The 19,503-nt window shown below is 30.7% G+C and overlaps 2 protein-coding genes across 5 annotated transcripts in view; both read left to right on the top strand.

Moving 5' to 3' along the window:
* The window catches only part of LOC126880132 (ABC transporter G family member 23-like), a 384,411-nt gene that overhangs the window by 148,059 nt on the left and 216,849 nt on the right, over nt 1-19,503 (top strand). The window lies entirely within an intron of this gene.
* The window catches only part of LOC114330391 (ABC transporter G family member 23), a 436,441-nt gene continuing 424,358 nt past the window's right edge, over nt 7,421-19,503 (top strand). Inside the window, exon 1 of the mRNA XM_050643873.1 lies at nt 7,421-7,512. The gene's annotated coding sequence lies outside the window, so the exon portion shown is untranslated. The remainder of the gene's footprint in view (nt 7,513-19,503) is intronic.

Below are 19,503 nucleotides of genomic sequence, written 5' to 3'. Positions count from 1 at the left end.
ATATCGCTGTAATAATATTGTTGGTAACAGGTAAATTTTCATTTTATACCGGGTGTACCAATCAAGCTGTGTTTTTTGCGCATCATCCTGTGGAATATTCTAGCATTTATAAAATATTGACATTAAAACCAAATTAAAATGACTTAAAAACGGTCATATTACGAGTATGAGCTCCAATGGTGAATATAAAACTCTTAATTGTATATCAAAAAATGCGGAATAACTATGTCTTAAAATCCACCAAAAAATTTTATTTGCATATCTTAAATGGTTATAGAGCAATAAATAAATCGTCAGTTTGTAAGAAAAATTTCAACATACCGTATCTCGGAAACGAAGCATTTGCGGACATACGTTTATGAAGCAAACTGTCATTATTTTTTTCATGCAGAAGTACCTCATACAGTTATGCAGTCATTTAAAACACCCTATTTGGATGAAAAACATGGCTAGTTGTTAAAGTAGCTAACTTTTTTATGGTTCAACATAAGCGAATGAATCAGAAAAACAGAATGTGGAGGAAACATTAGGCTATAACTGAGTTTTAATTTTAGTATCTTATAAATTAATGCTAGAATATTTCACAGGGTGATGCGAACTTTAAGAAAATATCACAGTGATTGGAACACTCGGTATACAATGAAAATTTACCTGTTTAGCAACAATACTATGACAACGATATTGTTAAAGAATCAAATTAAAACTGTCGAAGTGTCACTCGTAATACAAATAGATTATTTTAGAGCTCTAGTGTAATTTCTACTGATAATTTAGTCAATTCAGTTTTGAAAGAAATTTTACAAAATTGCTATTGTCAAGTGTCAGTGTATTAAAATATAATCCCACGGTATTTCATCTCCTGCAAAATTTACTGGATGGCAAATTTTCCGGACTTTTAAATTCTTCTTCTTCTTCAGGTGCCGTGTCCGTATTCAGACGTTGGCTGTCATCATGTTTACAAGTTCCTGAAACCTCTCTCTATCGGCTGCTGCGCGAAATAATTCTTCTACCGCGGTACCACACCATTGTCTAATATTACGCAACCATAAAAGTTTCTTTCGACCAATCCATCTCTTTTCCTCCACTTTTCCTTGAATTATAAGGCGAAGTAGATAGTATTTAGGTCCTCTAATTATATGGCCGAAGTATTCTGTTTTTCTCCTCCTTATGATGTTTATGAGCAGACGTTCTGAATTCATCATTTGGAGAACATTTTCATTGGAAGTGTGCGAAACCCACGATATCTTTAGGATTCGTCGATAGCACCACAATTCGAATGCTTCTAATTTATTATTATATTAGGTCATTACTCCCAAGCTTCAATGAGCTTTCAAATTTAATTCGTAGTCAAGATTATGATGTAGTACTAATAACAGAAACTTGGCTTTCTTCTAACATCGATAGTAACACTGTAAAAATTGATGGTTATAATTTTTTTAGAGCGGATAGACAAACTAGAGGGGGTGGTGTAGGTGCTTACATAAGAAATACATTACAAACGCAAGTTATAAATTTCAGCTTTCAAATAAATCCAATTTTGGAGTACTTGTTTCTTCAAATTTCACTTAATATGAAACAAATTGTGGTTGGTGCGTTCTATAGACCGCCTAACTCAAATCCTAACTCTTTTATATCTGATTTTGATAATATTTTTTCATATATTTGTCCTATCTTTGATCAAATCGTTATTCTGGGAGATTTAAACATAAATTTTTTCAATTTAAACTCTCCTATTTTAAACTGTTTTGAGTCTTATGGTCTACTGCAAATTCTTAATGAACCCACCCGCATAACAAGGACAACGAGCACACTTATTGATCTTGTTTTTGTAAATTGTCCGGACGTTGTTGTTAACCAAGGTACTCTTCCTACAGATAATATTTCTGATCACAATCTTGTGTATCTAACGCTTAATCTTAAATTACATAAACCACCACCTAAATTTATAGAATATCGCTGCTTCAAAAATCTTAATTATCAACAATTTTATAATGATTTAATCGAACTTAACTGGAATAACACTTTTAGAATATCAAATATTGACAAAAAGATCGAATACTTTAACACACTATTAATTGAACTTTTTGGTGTTCATGCCCCTTATAAAAGATGTCGAGTAACAAAAATTAAAGCACCTTGGTTGACGGATGATATTAGACTTTTGCAGAAGCAGAGATCAAAGGCGTTGCAAAAATTTAAAAAAAGTAAGGATCAGGAAGATAGAGATAATTATAAACTACTAAGAAATAGAGTTGTAAACTTAACTAGAACTGCCAAAAAGAACTACTTAGAAAATATATGTTATGAAAAAAATTCAAATAAAACTTGGAATGCACTAAAAAATTTAAATGTTCCAACTAATAAAAACTACGATCTTCCTCCTAAATTAGCTGACCCCGAAGCTATTAATAAGTATTTTGAACAATATTTGTCCAATGTTTCTAATAAGGGTAAAAATAAAGTACAATTTTACAATAGTAACAAATTTAATAATAATCTAAATCTCGCTTTTTCGCTCACCTCACTGAATAGCATCAACTTGGCATTGCATTCCATTAAAACAAACTCTTGCGAAGTAGATAACATATCAGCGAAAATGCTTCAACTTTGTAGCCCCTTCATAGATATTTATATTCTCCATATAGTAAACTCTTGTATAGAAAAAACATATTTTCCCTATTTATGGAAAATGGCTATTGGTAAACCATTAGCCAAAAACAACAATCCTCAGACTTTCTCTGATTTACGAATTATAAGTATACTTCCAGCCCTTTCCAAGGTATTGGAAAGGATTCTATATGATCAAATATATCTTTACTTTACAAACAATAAAATACTGTCTGATAAACAATGTGGATTCCGGAAAAACTATAGCACAGCTACTGCTTTGGTAACGGTTATGGATGAGATCCTAAGAGCATCTGATAAAGGTCAAATAAGTCTGCTCGTTCTTTTATATTTCTCCAAAGCGTTCGATACCGTAGACCATGAGTTGTTATGTTCAAAATTGCGATACTATGGGTTTGAGGCAGAGTCTGTAAATCTAATACAATCTTTTTTTATTAAATAGAGCACAAAAAATATCTGTAGATAACAAACAATCTACCCCAATAAATATTCTTTCAGGTGTACTCCAAGGGTCAATTCTTTCTCCATTATTGTTTTTAATTTACACTACTGATATTATTAACTCTTTACAATACTGCAGCATAGTTGCTTACGCTGACGACACTCAATTATTGTACCTTAGTTTCGATAAAGAAGATTTATTTAATGCTTTGGATAAAATTAATTCTGATCTTGAAATAATAAAAGAACTCTCTGACGAACACAACTTAAAACTTAATTCCACCAAATCAAAACTATTATGTATCGCAAATGAAGTCCAACGTCAACTTGTAAAAAACAATTCAAGCATAAAAATCGATCATGTTAGTTTACCATTCACAGCCTCAGCTAGAAACCTTGGAATTATATTTGACGAAAACCTAAGATTTCAGGAACATGTCAAAAACATTAACAAAAAAGCTTTTTCATCATTGAAACTCATTTTTATGAATCGTCACATTTTAAGTAAAGACATAAAAAAGCTTCTTTGTGAGAGCCTTGTCCTGTCTCATTACTCTTATGGTGATTTTATTTTTATGCCATGTCTACTGGAGGCGGAGAAGAATAGGATACAGAAAATGCAAAACTCCTGTTGTAGACTGATTTACAGGATTAGAAAATATGACCACATTTCACATAAAATAAAAGAATGCGGTTGGCTTAATATGAAAAATAGAAGCACATATCATCTGGGTAACTTTATTCACAAGTTACTTCTGATGCCAAACACCTCCACTATCCTTAAACAAAAGCTCGTCCGAAGAAAGGAAATCCATATGCGAGACGTGAGATTGAAAGACACTTTCACAATGCCACAAAGGACTTTTACCTACAACGCAGTAAAGCTGTATAATTCAATTCCTCATAATATTAAACTATATTCAATTAATCAATTCAAGTATAAATTTCGTTTATATCTTTTTGATAAACAATAACATTGCTTAACAATTGTGTTGTGCATTGAGCTTCATGGACATATTTTTGGTTGGGCTGTTTTGAAAGAATTTTTTTCCCAATGATGAGTTTGAAAAAAAATATTTTTTTTGAGTACTTGGTTAATATTTAGTTTTTTTTCCCCACCTTTTTTTGTAAGTTAGGTTCCTTTTTAATTAGTTAGTTTAGGTTTATTTTTAGATTAATTAGAAGCGTCGGGGATTAACATTTGGTTAAATAAGAGTAGCTTTAGCTAGACTTCGCCAGATGTTATCCCAATAGGTTTTAACTTTTTTGCTTTTGTTCTATATTCTTCAATGTGCTGTAACTATATGCTTATTTGTTTTACATACCAAATGAATAAAAAGTCTTTATTATTATTATTATTATTTAGCATTGTGGTTTTTAACGTCCATGTCTCACAACCATACAATAATATACACCTCACGTAACATTTTAGGACATTTTTGCGAATCTTCATCGACAGGCTTCGGTTACATAAAACTGGTTTCCAGGTCATAAAAGCCATAACTTTTCAATTGGATTAACCAAATAAAAAACTTTCCCTGTTTTACTATTCAGCACCATGTAATGTACAAACTACACTGCGCGTCAGAGAAAACGGGCACCCCAACAAATGGGTAATTTTTGACGTCTCGTATCTTCTAAACCTGTTGTCCGATTTATTGCAGCGTAATGTTATTACAGCGATATTGCTAAAGAAAAATACTATACCATATTAAAGAAATTACTTAAATCGGACAATAGGTTTAGGAGATACGCGACATCAAAAATGACCCATTTTTTGGGGGTACCTGTTTTCTCTGCATCGCACAGATACACCAGGGAAATAAGGCAAAAATATACCATGTTCGGGACACTTCAGCAGCCCGGTTGCAAACGGGTTTTTGGGTACTATATACCTAAAACATTATAAATACAAAAATGCCCGTCACAGTTTGGACGAGAAATTTAGTTATTAACAAATAAGAGTCAAAAATGGGAGTTTTTTCGTTTAAATCGCTACAGGTAAAAATAAGGTAATTAAATATCTTATTTATAATATTTTTCTTTCAGTAGATGAGCCAAGGTTTAAAATAGCGCTTTTTGAATTTTGGTCCGATCATTTGTTGCTTCGGATATTGCAAAATAAAACTAAAATTTCGAAAATAAAAAATTTGCTATACCTTTTGCGAAAATGAATTTAAGACTTTCATATTGCATGAAAAGTTGAGTCAAACAGTCCACACAGCGCACAAAATTTTTTAAGACGATTCGCCAATTAGTTTAAATTTTATTCAATTTGTTTATCGCAAAGAGCTTTTTTTTCGCAATGTTATTGTTCAGAAAATAATAATGATATAGAAATTCTGTGAAAACAATATGAAAGAAGAATAGTCATATTTTCAAAGCATTTAAAAAAATCATTAAAAAGTCATTTTTATCAATCAGAAAATATTTTACTAAAATATTGTCATTTTTGAAATTTGAATAACTTTGTTAATATTTACTGTAGGCTAAAACTACAACGGGATTTGAAAAACTGGTATTTTTATACAAATTTTCAAAGAAAAACTTTTCGCCTAGATTAATTACGGTCAAAGTTAGCCATTTTTTTTAATTGACGGCTACTTTGTTTATAACAATTAAGCAATCTAACTTGAGCTATTTTGAAGTTGAAGATATATAGCTTATGTATAAGAGTTTGAGTGAACTTTGAACCTCAACAGAGTGGTTCATAAAGTTTTAAAAATGGCGTCCGAACGGAATTAATTCGTGACCGGTGGAGGGAAATTCATAAAATCCGTGCACTCAAAAAATGAAACTGATTCTGCAAACATATGCTGCGATTAATATCGCCGGAGCTTGTTGATGGATTTTGATCATAATTTTTTTAATTTTTATGTACTCGTAGTCTCATAGAGTACGTTATGTACACACATCCCCACCTAACATTACAAAATGTTAGGGAAACTCCCCTTATCACTCAGGGATATGAAAAATAGATCACGACCGATTCTAGGACCTACCGAATATACATATATAATTTCAAAAAAATCGGTCAAGTGGTCTCGGAGGAGTATGGAAACTAACACTGTGACAGGCGAATTTTATAGATGTAAATGTATAGATGGCTATTAACAAATAGGGGTTGATGATAAAAGAGTGAAAATTAAGGGTTGTGTGTATTTTTTAATTCTACATCATATAAAATTAAGGTAGATAATTTTGTCCAAAAAAATAAAAAATAATGTCAGGGGGGCAGCCCCCCTTATAAGTTATGGGTATATAAAATAAATTAAAACCTCTTCTCCGTCCTATAGGATATACGTATAAAATTTCATAAAAATCTACCAAGCCGTTTCGGAGTAGTATGGTAACTAACACTGTTACTGCAGAATTGGTGTATAGAAGTAACTCCGAATTAAATAATAAAAGTGGCTAAGTTTAAGCCTAATTAACCTAGGCAAAAAGTTTTTTTCTAAAAATTCGTGTATAAATTCCAGCTTTTGAAATCCTAAAGTAGATTTACTCTATAGTCAATATTAACAAAGCTATTCAAATTGTTTATAAGCCAAAAATTACTCTATTTTACTAAACGTTTTTCGGAGAGATAAAAAGGATGTTTTATGATTTTTTCAACACTTTGAAAATGTAACTATTCTTCTTGCATGTGGTTTCCACAGAATTGCTATATCATTATTAATTTCTGAACAATACCATTGCGAAAAAAAAGCTCTTTGCGATTAACAAATTGAATAAAGTTTAAACTAATTGACGAATCATCTTAAAATTTTTTGTGCATTATACGGAATGTTTGACTCAACTTTTCGTGCAATACGAAAGTCTTAGAGCCATTTTCGCAAAAGTTATAGCACCTTTTTTATTTTTGAAATTTTAGTTTTATATTGTAATTTCCGAAGCAAAAAATGATCGAACCAAAATTCAAAAAGTGCCATTTTAAACCTTGGCTGATCTGCTAAAATGCGAATACTCTAAATAATATATATAATTACCCTATTTTTACTTGTATCGATTTAAATGAAAAAACTGCCATTGTTGACCCTTATTTGTTAATAACTAAGTTTCTCATCCGAACTGTGACGGGCATTTTTGTATTTATACTGTATGAGGTATAAAGTACCCAAAAAATCCATTTGCAACCTGGCTGGTCAAGTGTCCCGACAAAAACCTTATTTCTCTGGACTAAGACATATCATCAAAGCATTAATCATTCCCGGTACGCCAATGTTGCGCGTCCAACATAATTTTACCAGAATTTCTTGGAATAATTATTTAATGTTTAAGCAATTGCACACCTTTCCTCGGATTGTCCCACTTTAATTACGCTTAGTATTCAGCAAGTAGATGGTATATTGTGCACATTAAAAGAACGTATATCAAAATTCATTTGCATGCATCACATACGGAGTTGTGCAAACTCCGAAGCCCTTACCTTGAACAAACTTGGTAAGTTTTATAGCGTAAGGCGCGTGTCTCACATCAAGCTTTAGTAATCGGTAATTTGTCTCTGTAATCATTTCTTGTATTTCAAAAATAATTTGTTCCTTAAATTATTTAATGTGTTGTTAGGACAAAAGTATTAGTGTAAAAGTGAATAATTTTTGTTCGCTTTGGATATTTTTTTGGATTTATATGAAAGGAGGTAAATTTTTTATATTAATACATTATAGTCTGGGCTGATTATCGGAGAATAGGCCATTTTTGGGAAAAGTTATTTACCAGTAATTTTATTGCTGGAATCGAAGCTTGTGATTATATACAGTGAGCACGTAAAGGTTGGAATAAATTCATTTTCTCGAGAATGGACGATTTTGGAAAAAAATCCCGAAACAAGTCAATTTTTATTTTTAAATTACGACTTTTTGGCATATATATCATACTAGTGACGTCACCCATCTGGGCGTGATGACGTCATCGATGATTTTTTTAAATGAGAATAGTAGTCGTGTGATAGCTCATTTGAAAGGTAATTCAATTCTCTATTCAGTAATATAAACATTAACATAATTATTTATACAGGGTGTCCAAAAAAAATTTTTTTGGATTAAATTTATTGACATAAAAAGAAGAATATATGTAATTTATTTAATTCAAAATACATTTTACTGCTCTCAGAAAACAGAAAAAAATGAATATTTGAAAAATAATCATTGATATTGGCTTAAATTAAATGTTCAAATTGTCACGAGGCTGGTGGGTGGCTGCTTTAATATTGAATTTAAGCAAAAAACAGCATTTATTTGTCAAAAAACATTTTTTTCTGTTTTCTGATAGCAGTCAAATGTATTTTGAATTAAATAAATTCAACACATTCTTCTTTTTATGTCAATAAATTTAATTAAAAAAAATTTTTTTTGTCACCCTGTATAAATAATTATGTTAATGTTTATATTACTGAATAAAGAATTGAATTACCTTTCAAATGAGCTATCATACCACCCCTATTCTCATTTAAAAAAATCATCGATGACGTCATCACGCCCAGACGGGTGACGTCACTAGTATGATATATATGCTAAAAAGTCGTAATATAAAAATAAAAATTGACCTGTTTCGAGATTTTTTTCCAAAATCGTCCGTTCTTGAGAAAATGAATTTATTCCAACCTTTACGTGCTCACTGTATATTAATAATATGGGTATTAATAATATAGGCGATCAAAGGGTTGATAAGGAGTCCTAGGGGGTGGTTAAGGTTGCCGAAGCCTTGGCCACACAAAAAGCCTTAGGAGATGCTCACAGTATCAGGAGAAAAATCAACAAATCCTACTTCCACGTCCTTGTCGTGATTGCTGGGCAATGCATAGCGTACAATGGGTGTGCGTTATGTAGCAGACGGAAGAGGGTGAAAGGCGAATTTCCAGCGCCTGAAAAAATGGAATATCTCGGCTAAGGGGAAAAACCCTAACAGAAAATTCTAGCCCTCCAGGTTGGGGGTTGGGCGATGGGCTAACAACTCATTCCCGTAAAATACTAAAGTTGTTACAAATCCACGCGCTATGCCTCGGATCCAGGATGGAACTTACGGAAAACGAAACAGGCTACGGAAACGGACGATGATTTTCGGAACATGGAATATTCAAGGAATCTCTACAAAACATAATATTTTTGAAGAACTAAAAATGAATCGCATAGATGTCTGCGCTCTAACAGAAACAAAAAATAAAGGAACTGGAATGGAACAAAAGAAAACTACATTCATATCTACAGCGGAGTGAAGAAGGAGAACAGAGCAAAGTCAGGAGTATCATTTGCAATACGCAAGAAATATAAGAAAAGTATAAAAGATTGGGAATACGTAAATGAACGAATTTTAAGAGTAGGTCTAAAACTCTATAACAGTGTACACTGGGCTAGTGTACATCGACACTAGTTACTTGAAACAGGGTTAAAGATGTAATTGGCGCTGGAACTATCCGAAAGGATCTCCCCGGCAAAAATGCCATACGATATTATTATTATTACTCTATAACAGAGAATTAGAAATATTTGTTGTATATGCTCCTACCGATGATTCAAACCAGGATGTAAAAGATAAATTTGAGGAAAGCCTAGCGGAGACCATCTCAAAAATCAGCAACCGAAAAGAGATTATCATGATGGGCGACTTCAATGCCAGAACTGGGTCAAAGATCAATGACGACATTGTGGGAAGATTTGGCGAAGAAACTGTTAACAACAATGGAACAAGACTTGTGGGACTATGTGAAGCGTATTCCTTACGGATAACGAATGGATTTTTTCAACACAGATCCATCCATAAATACACATGGACGCAGCCAACCCGACAATTGAAATCGATTATAGATTACGTCATCATGAAGCAGAAATCATCAATTGTGACGAAAGATGTACGAGTCTATAGAGGTGCAGAATGTGGAACTGACCACTTTTTACTCAGAGCAGATCTATACTTTCCATATATCTTGAACAACAAAATTGAAGAAACCCAGGAAGAGATTACAGAAGAACGCCCGCCTCAGTACAACTACAACATCGACGCACTGAAAGATAATTCAATCTCCTTTCTTTTTAACTTAAGGCTGAGCCAAAAGATAACCAATACACAGTTTAATACAAGAACAGCAGATGAAAAATATGATCGGCTAAAAAAGTGCTTACATGAAGCTGCATTCGAAGCGTTAGGGGAAAAATCCTAAAATAACACTAATCACCCTTGGTTTACAGATTCTTTAAAAGAAAAGACGAGGGAAAAAAAAGAAGCATATCAAAAATGGCTCAGTACCAATTGCTCAGAAGACCGAAAAACCTACGCAAGAATAAGAATGGAAACAAAAAAGAAGTGATTAAAACCAAAGAAAATATGTGGCTGAAGAAATGTGAAGAAATAGACACTCTTATGGGAGGAACAAAAAGCAGAGAAGCTTGGAGAACAATATCAAATACAAGACAAAACGTACAAGAAAGTTGCCAGATATCCCTTATAAGTATAAACGAGTGGGAAACATACTTTAGAAACCTATTGCAAGAGAATAGACAGGAATATGTAAGGCAAACCATCATCGCCCCAAACAACCTGGAACAACTAGAAGATATAACTATTCAAGAACTAGAACTAACGTTAAGACAAATGAAAAACAATAAAGCTCCTGGTCCCGGAGGTATTCCAATTGAACTCATTAAGCACAGCACGACACAGGCAAAAGAAATTTTAGTTGAAATATTCAACGGATGCCTTTCAGGCAATAGTGGCGTGCCCTCTGAGTGGAAAAACTCCATAACTACCCCTATATACAAAAAGGGTGGTAGAAAAAATTGTAATAATTACAGAGGCATTAGTGTGACCAGCTCAGTTGGAAGACTGTACGGACGAATAATAAAGAAACGGATAGAAAAGGAGTGGCAAGATTCCGAAGAACAAAGTGGATTTAGGGCAGGTAGATCATGCACAGATAACATTTTCTGCATAAGGCAATTACTAGAAAAACGTTCTGCTAGAAATCTAGAAACTCACATGGTATTTGTAGACTTAAAAAAAGCATACGATACCGTTCCCAGAGAAAAAATGTTTGAGGTATTACAACAAACCACTTTAAATAGAAAATACATCCAAACAATAAAAGATCTCTATGCTAATGCAACAACAGCAATTAAAATTGGAACGAAACGTTCAAATACCTTTGAAACTTCGAAAGGCCTTTTGCAGGGATGCTGTCTGTCGCCCACTTTATTTAAAATTTACCTTACACATGTGTTAAAATATTGGACTAGGAAATGCCAAACAATGGGGATACCAGTAGGAAATTCTTATTTGTATACGTTGCTATTTGCTGACGACCAAGTTGTGATTGCTGCTAATAAAGATGACGCCAGTTACATGATTAGAAAATTGAAAGAGGAGTACCAAAAATGGGGTTTGGAAATGAGCATGGAGAAAACTGAATACCTTGTAGTCGGAGGTGATACTGAAGACTTAGAATTAGAAGGGGAATACATAAAAGGATGTGATGAATTTAAATATCTAGGTTCAATTTTTGACAAAAACTCCACATGCGATCAAGATATAGAATATCGAATAAGTTAAGGAAGAAAAGCTATAAAACAGCTAAATGGCATTTGGTGGAGTACAGGACTGCAAAATCAGACAAAGAAAAAAATCTACCAAACTATCGTGGAAGGAATTGTCCTGTACAACTCGGAAGTATGGGAAGTAAAAGACCGACAAAATAAAAGACTTCAAGCTTTAGAAATGGACGCGCTTAGAAGAAGTTGCAGAATATCTAAACTGCAGCATATCCCAAACGAAGAAATAAAAGAAAGAATGGAAGTAGAAAAGGATATTATAGACAGAATAGAACAAAAAAGATTAATATGGTACGGGCATGTCCAGAGAATGGGACCAACAAGATGGCCCAAGAAAATGATCCAGTATGTACCACGCGAGAGAAGAAAAAGAGGCAGACCGAAGAGAACATGGATTCAAGATGTAGAGAAAGTAATGAACAGTAGACAACTCAACGAGGAAGATATTCGTGGCCGAAAAGCATGGCGAATAGGATGCGGGAAACGGCGAATGCTGTAGAACACCCGATATATATAATAATATAGGTAGGCAAAGTCCGCAGATAGTGTGCTATTTTTTTATTAACAAAATGGCGCCCCAAAAACGTGTTTTTTTCAATTTTTGCTCCAAAACTCCGAACATTTTAATTTTACACCAAAATCACCCTTACAAAAATTCACCGAAATTAAATTCTGCATAAAAACATGTTTTTCCTGATCTGATTTGACGAAAATTTTCCTCGTAAAATGAGGGTTTTCCCAACAAAATCTTTAAATTTCAAATAAAGTATTAGATAAGTAATTATCTACCAATAATTAAGTAACTCGGTGACATAAACGCTTTCTTGGTTTAGATTATAGTTCCAGAAGCCTGTGAAAATTAAACAATTATTTTAGTAACAATTCAATTGTCAATTAATAATTTACGGTCGCAATAATAACCAAAATAATTATGATACACTGATTAAACTTTAAAATCTTATAAAGATGAGATGCCTATTTAATATTTTGTCGACAAAATATAAATTTTTAATTTTTTTGAATAATCCTTAAATGTTTTAAAAAAAATTATAAACAAATTAACGTTTCTCAGAAAGTTTCTATTATATTCTAATTTGAAAAAATAGGTAAAATGCGTATTTCAAAGATCTTAAAAAGGAATTTTAAAACTTTTTGCAACCATTTGCAAAAAAGTTATGAAACACAAAGTAAACATACGATTACTACGTTGTTTATAACTTTTTTAAATTTTTGCAAAGCCTAAAAGGGAGTTTAAAGTACAAGCTAATTATTTACAAAAAATATCGATTATCAGTTTAATGGTTATATTTTATTTAAAGATTATAAATATTTCTTTTTTGTAATTTACTCGCTCGAAAGTAGACTAATACAGTACCGTAGCTAAAATTTTCACTCGAAGCGACGACCGCCGCGCGACGTACAGTAGTTAATAAATAAAATTATGTATCCGTCCACATACGCAACTCGCGCGAGTTTAAAGCGTGTCAGTCGCTTCGAGTGAACATTTTAGCTCCGGCTCTAAATCAAGCCTACTTTCACACTAAAAATTACAAAAAAAAAACATTTTTAATCTTTGATTAAAATGTAACCATTGAACTAATGTTTAATATTTTTTGAGAGTAATTAGTTTGTACCATAACCTCACTTTTAATCTTTGAAACAATTAAAACAAATTATAAACAACGGAGTAATCGTATATTTAGTTTGCTGTTTCATAACTTTTTTGAAAATGGTTGGAAAAATTTTTTAAAGCATTTATTTTAAAGACCTTTGAAATACGCATTTTAAGTATTATTTTAAAATTATAATATAATAAACAATTTCTGAGAAATGTTAATTTGTTTATCACTATTTTTTTAACATTTAAAGATTCTGCAAAAAAATGAAAAATTTATATTTTGTCGACAAAATATTAAATAGGCGTCATATCTTTATATTTTTTGTAAGTTTGATCAAAGTCTCATGATTATTTTGGTTGTTATTGCGACTGTAAATTGTTAATTAACAATTGAATTGTTGCTAAAACATTCGTTTAATTTTCACCGGCTTCGGCAGTGATAATCTATAGCAAGAAACCTTTTATTTCACCAAGTTATTTAATTATTGATAAATAATTACTTGTTCAAAAAATTTATTTGAAAATTCGAGATTTTGTTGGGAAAATCCTCATTGCCGAGGAAAATTTTCGTCGGAACAAATCGGGAAAACATGCCTGTATGTAGAATTAAATTGGGGTGAATTTTTATTTGAGTGTTTTTGGTGCAATGTTAAAATCTTCGGAATTATAGAACAATAATTAAAAAAACACGATTTGGGGGCGCCATTTAGTTAATAAAAAAAGTAGCACACTATCTGCGGACTTTGCATACCTAAATTATTATTATATAGGATCATAATATTCGATTCCAGCAATAAAATTGCTGTAAATAATCTTTCTTTGTACTTTACTAATTAGACCAGCGTATTATAACTATTTTTATTTCAAAATTTAAAGATTATGCAAGAAAACAAAAAAATTATATTTTGTCGATAAAATATTAAATAAGCATCTCAGCTTTATAAGTTCGACTAATGTATCATGATTATTTTGGTTATTATTGAGATCGTAAATTGTTAATTAACAATTGAATTGTTGCTAAAATATTCGTTTAATTTTCACCGGCTTCTGGAATTACAATATATACCAAGAAATCTTTGATGTCACTAAGTTATTTAATTATTGATTAATAATCACTTACCTAAAACTAAAACTTTATTTGAAAATTGAAGATTTTGTTGGGAAAACCCGCATTTTCCGAGAAAAATTTGGTCGGAGCAAATCGGGAAAAACATATCTCTATGCAGAATTTAATTGCGGTGAATTTTTATTTGAGTATTTTTGTTGTAAAGTTAAAATCTTCGGAGTTATAGAGCAATATTTGAGAAAAATACGATTTGTCGGCGCCATTTTGTTTATAAAAAAAGTAGCACACTATATGCGAGTTTTGCATACCTATATTATTAATATATAGGATCTTATAATTGGATTTCAGCAATAAAATTGCTGGTAAATAAGTTTTCCATGAATTTTGCTAATTAGCCCAGAGTATTATTTTAATACTCTGTAAGCTACAATTCTTCTCTAGTCTATCTTACTATTTGCTTTGTTTTTTAATTTATTATGTTGAATTTTCGCATGTTTTTCATAACTTCTTTGTTCCTTCTTAACTTTGATATCTTTCTGCACTTTTGCCTATCGACGAGTATCATGATTAGACTTCTGAATGTACCGGGTGTCCCAATTAGAATGGCTCTCGGCCATACCTCAGGAACCGTTTATAGTACAGCTTTGGGAAAAAAAAATTTATACAAAAGTTACCTCGAGAAAAGCCTGGAAATTATTTTCATATTTGTAAGTCCACTGCTAGAGGGCGTAATTGAATATCAAAAATTTAAAAATCAAAATTTTACAAAATTTACATAATGAAAGGGCACTAAAAATCCGATCATCGTATTCTTCGCAATATTCTGCGAATATTTGATTTTACAAGTGTAACTCTACCTTTGCAAATAAGAGGTGGGGGTGAGTGGGAACCTTGTTATGAAAAATGGCTGTAAGTCCGGTTCTGCTTAATCGATTTTTGCAAACTTGGTCTCGTTGAAAACAAATCTTTTTCGTTAATGTAAGAGTTATAATTACGAAACAGCCTAAAGTAATATTCCAGCTAGGGGGCGCTATTTTATGTTTTTCAGAAATCTAGTTTTCTTTGGAAAATATTAAAATACAAGTATGCACTTTTAACCCTTTATTACAAAATAAGACCAAATTATCAACAGAAAATCGAAAACCGCATGTCGATACCTTTTTTCTATATCGAGATATCTTAAGAAACGTATAAATTGTAAACAAACTGATAATGTCACCGGTAAAGGAAGTTAAGGAAATCAAAGTGAAAATAGGTAGTGTGCTATGAAAACAAATTAGAGCGGGACACTTGCGGAGTGCCGACAGAAGTGAATATTTCTCATAGATTCAATTATATTCGGTTCGATTCAATTAGATTCCATTTAATTGGATTTAATTTTATTTATTATAATTATGCTTATAATTTAATATATTTAAAATATACCCAATTTAATACATAATATATATGGTTTGTCAAACGTAGGAAAGAGTTTGAAAAATCTTACAATCGCCGAAATTTTTAAACCTTTTGCTACGTTTGACAAACTGTACTAGTGATTTTACCCATTAATTTTAGAATTAACAAACTTTCAAAAGAAGTTTTACTTCAAATTTGATAGTGAATTTAATTATTATTATTTAATTGTTTAAAAATACAATTTGAGGATAAGTAGGTTGAAAGGAATAATGTAATCAACAAATTTAAAAAAGTCACTTTTGTATAACGGCCTCCCCTTTAATGAGAGTATATAAAAATAAATGCATTATTTACGATTAAAATTTACACGAAGTATTTACTATACTTCATCAGTAATTAAATTTTTAAATTAAAAAATATCAGTTACATTATTAAGAAAAATAATAATTTAAAGCTTTATGTATCTTTATATCTTATTAATCCTAATTTTAACGGGTAAAATCACCAGTATACAGAGAGAGTCTGTAAAGTGGAATAAATTCAATATCTCAAATACTAATTGTTTTTTTGGAAAATGCTCAGACCCGTCGATTAGTATTTCAAATTGTCCTTTTTGACATTCAATAATAATGTATACAGGGTGTCCCAATTTAGAGATATGACGTCGTCGTCGATTTTCTTAAATGGCAACACTGTCATTTTGATAGCTAATTTGATAGGGTTTGTAAAGTTATACATAACTGCAAAATATCAAATTTTTATTCTCTACCATTTACAAGACAATAGAAAATAACAAAGTTATATCTGTAATTTGGAATATATTCAATAATTAAAATACTAACTGTTTTTTTGAAAAATGCTCAGACCCGTCGATTAGTATATCAAATTGTCCTTTTTGACATATAATAATAATGTATACAGGGTGTCCCAATTTAGAGATATGACGTCATCGTTGATTTTCTTAAATGGCAACACTGTCATTTTGATAGCTATTTTGATAGGATGTGTAAAGTTATACACAACTGCAAAATTTCAAATTTGTATTCTCTACCATTTAGATGATAATAAAAAATAACAAAGTTATGAAAAAGAAGTAATCAACTAATAATTGAATTTAATTATTTCAATAAATTAAGCAAAAACTCATAATGTTCCCTCAATTATTGTCAAATTGTCAATGGGCAACGTTATGAGCATTTGCTTAATTGAAAGAAATAAATTCAATTATTATTTGATTACTTCTTGTTCTTCATAACTTTGTTATTTTTTATTATCATCTAAATGGTAGAGAATACAAATTTGAAATTTTGCAGTTGTGTATAACTTTACACACCCTATCAAAATAGCTATCAAAATGACAGTGTTGCCATTTAAGAAAATCAACGATGACGTCATATCTCTAAATTGGGACACCCTGTATACATTATTATTATATGTCAAAAAGGACAATTTGATATACTAATCGACGGGTCTGAGCATTTTTCAAAAAAACAGTTAGTATTTTAATTATTGAATATATTCCAAATTACAGATATAACTTTGTTATTTTCTATTATCTTGTAAATGGTAGAGAATAAAAATTTGATATTTTGCAGTTATGTATAACTTTACAAACCCTATCAAATTAGCTATCAAAATGACAGTGTTGCCATTTAAGAAAATCGACGATGACGTCATATCTCTAAATTGGGACACCCTGTATACATTTTTATTGAATGTCAAAAAGGACAATTTGAAATACTAATCGACGGGTCTGAGCATTTTCCAAAAAAACAATTAGTATTTGAGATATTGAATTTATTCCACTTTACAGACTCTCTCTGTATAATATTATGTATTAAATTAGGTATATATTATATATTTATATTAAATTATAGATATAATATATATTAAATAAAATTAAATCTAATCGAATGGAATATAATTGAATCAAACGAATATAATCGAATCTATAATAAGTATTCACTTCTATCGGCATTCCGCAAGTGTCACGCTTTAATTTTTTTTCCACAGCACACTACTTGTTTCCACTTTGATTTCCATAACTTCGTTTACAGGAGACATCATCAGTTATGTTTAAAACTTAACACGTTTCTTAAGATATCTCGAGATAGAAAAAGGGTATCGACATGCGGTTTTCGATATTCTGTTGATAATTTGATCTAATTTTGTAATACAGGGTTAAAAGTGCATACTTGTATTTAATATTTTCCAAAGAAAACTAGATTTCTGAAAAACATAAAATAGCGCCCCCTAGCTGGCATATTACTTATTAGGCTGTTTCGTAATTATAACTCTTATATTAACGAAAAAGATCTGTTTTCAACGAGACCAAGTTTGCAAAAATCGATTAAGCAGAACCGGACTTACAGCCATTTTTCATAACAAGGTTCCCACTCACACCTACCTCTTATTTGCAAAGGTAGAGTTACACTTGTGAAATCAAATATTCGCAGAATTTTGCGAAGAATATGATGATTGGATTTTCAGTGCCCTTTCATTATGTAAATTTTGTAAAATTTTGATTTTTAAATTTTTGACACACAATTACGCCCTCTAGCGGTGGACTTACAAATATGAAAATAATTTCCAGGCTTTTCTCGAGGTAACTTTTGTTATAAAATTTTTTTTCCCAAAGCTGTACTATAAACGGTTCCTGAGATATGGCCGAGAGCCATTCTTATTGTGACACCCGGTACATAGGTATTCCCATCATTGTTACAATATTTTCACATAAAATATTCTTGATAGAGTGTAACCAGTTGTTAATTTTTTCTTCTTATCCGCGGCGCTTTTATATTCTTTTCACCAAATATTTTGCTCAGTAATTTTCTTTTCAAAGCCCATAGAAAGCCATAGCATCTTGTGTTGTTTTTTTGTTATGGTCCATCTCGTACGCATATGTCACGATCGGTTTTATTAAGGTCTTGTAGGTTCTTCGTTTCAACCCTCTGAATACTTTTTTAGTAACCGTTTCAGAGCATTTACATCTCGATTGCCTGCCATAATCCTTCCCCATATTCCTTCTTCTATTAAGGTTTTATTACTACTCACAATATTCAATCATACAAACCTCAATCCCGAGTGAATTTTGGTAGAAAATTTACATTTATTATCAGAATGAAATGTAGATACGCTTGCTATCCGGCCCATCTGGTAAACTTGGGATTTTAAATTCCAATTTATGTCAAGATTGTCAAAAAGAAGCAGATTTAAATCACATTTTCTTTGAATGTACAAAATATATTCAACAAACAGACGAATTAATAAAAAATTATTCAATAATAAAATCATTTCACCCTACAACATTTGCTACCTTTTGTCTTTATATTTGAAACCTCTATTATATGACTATGACTCTTCAACATATTTTTTTTCTAAAAATAATCTTATCTTGTAAATGCAGTTAAAGTAGAAGTAGAGAAATGTAGAAGTAGAAGTTCTATTAGTAATTTCTATTTTACCCCATTTATTTGTTTATATTTTATTTATATTTATATTTATATTTATATTTATATTTATATTTATATTTATATTTATATTTATATTTATATTTATATTTATATTTATATTTATATTTATATTTATATTTATATTTATATTTATATTTATATTTATATTTATATTTATATTTATTTTTATATTTATATTTATATTTATATTTATATTTATATTTATATTTATATTTATATTTATATTTATATTTATATTTATATTTATATTTATATTTATATTTATATTTATATTTATATTTATATTTATATTTATATTTATATTTATATTTATATTTATATTTATATTTATTATTTATA

The sequence above is a fragment of the Diabrotica virgifera genome, chromosome 2, assembly GCF_917563875.1.
Source record: "Diabrotica virgifera virgifera chromosome 2, PGI_DIABVI_V3a".
NCBI classification, from domain to species: Eukaryota; Metazoa; Arthropoda; class Insecta; order Coleoptera; family Chrysomelidae; genus Diabrotica; species Diabrotica virgifera.
The sequence above is the reverse complement of the archived record's forward strand: the minus strand, read 5'-3'. Positions and strand labels throughout refer to the sequence as shown.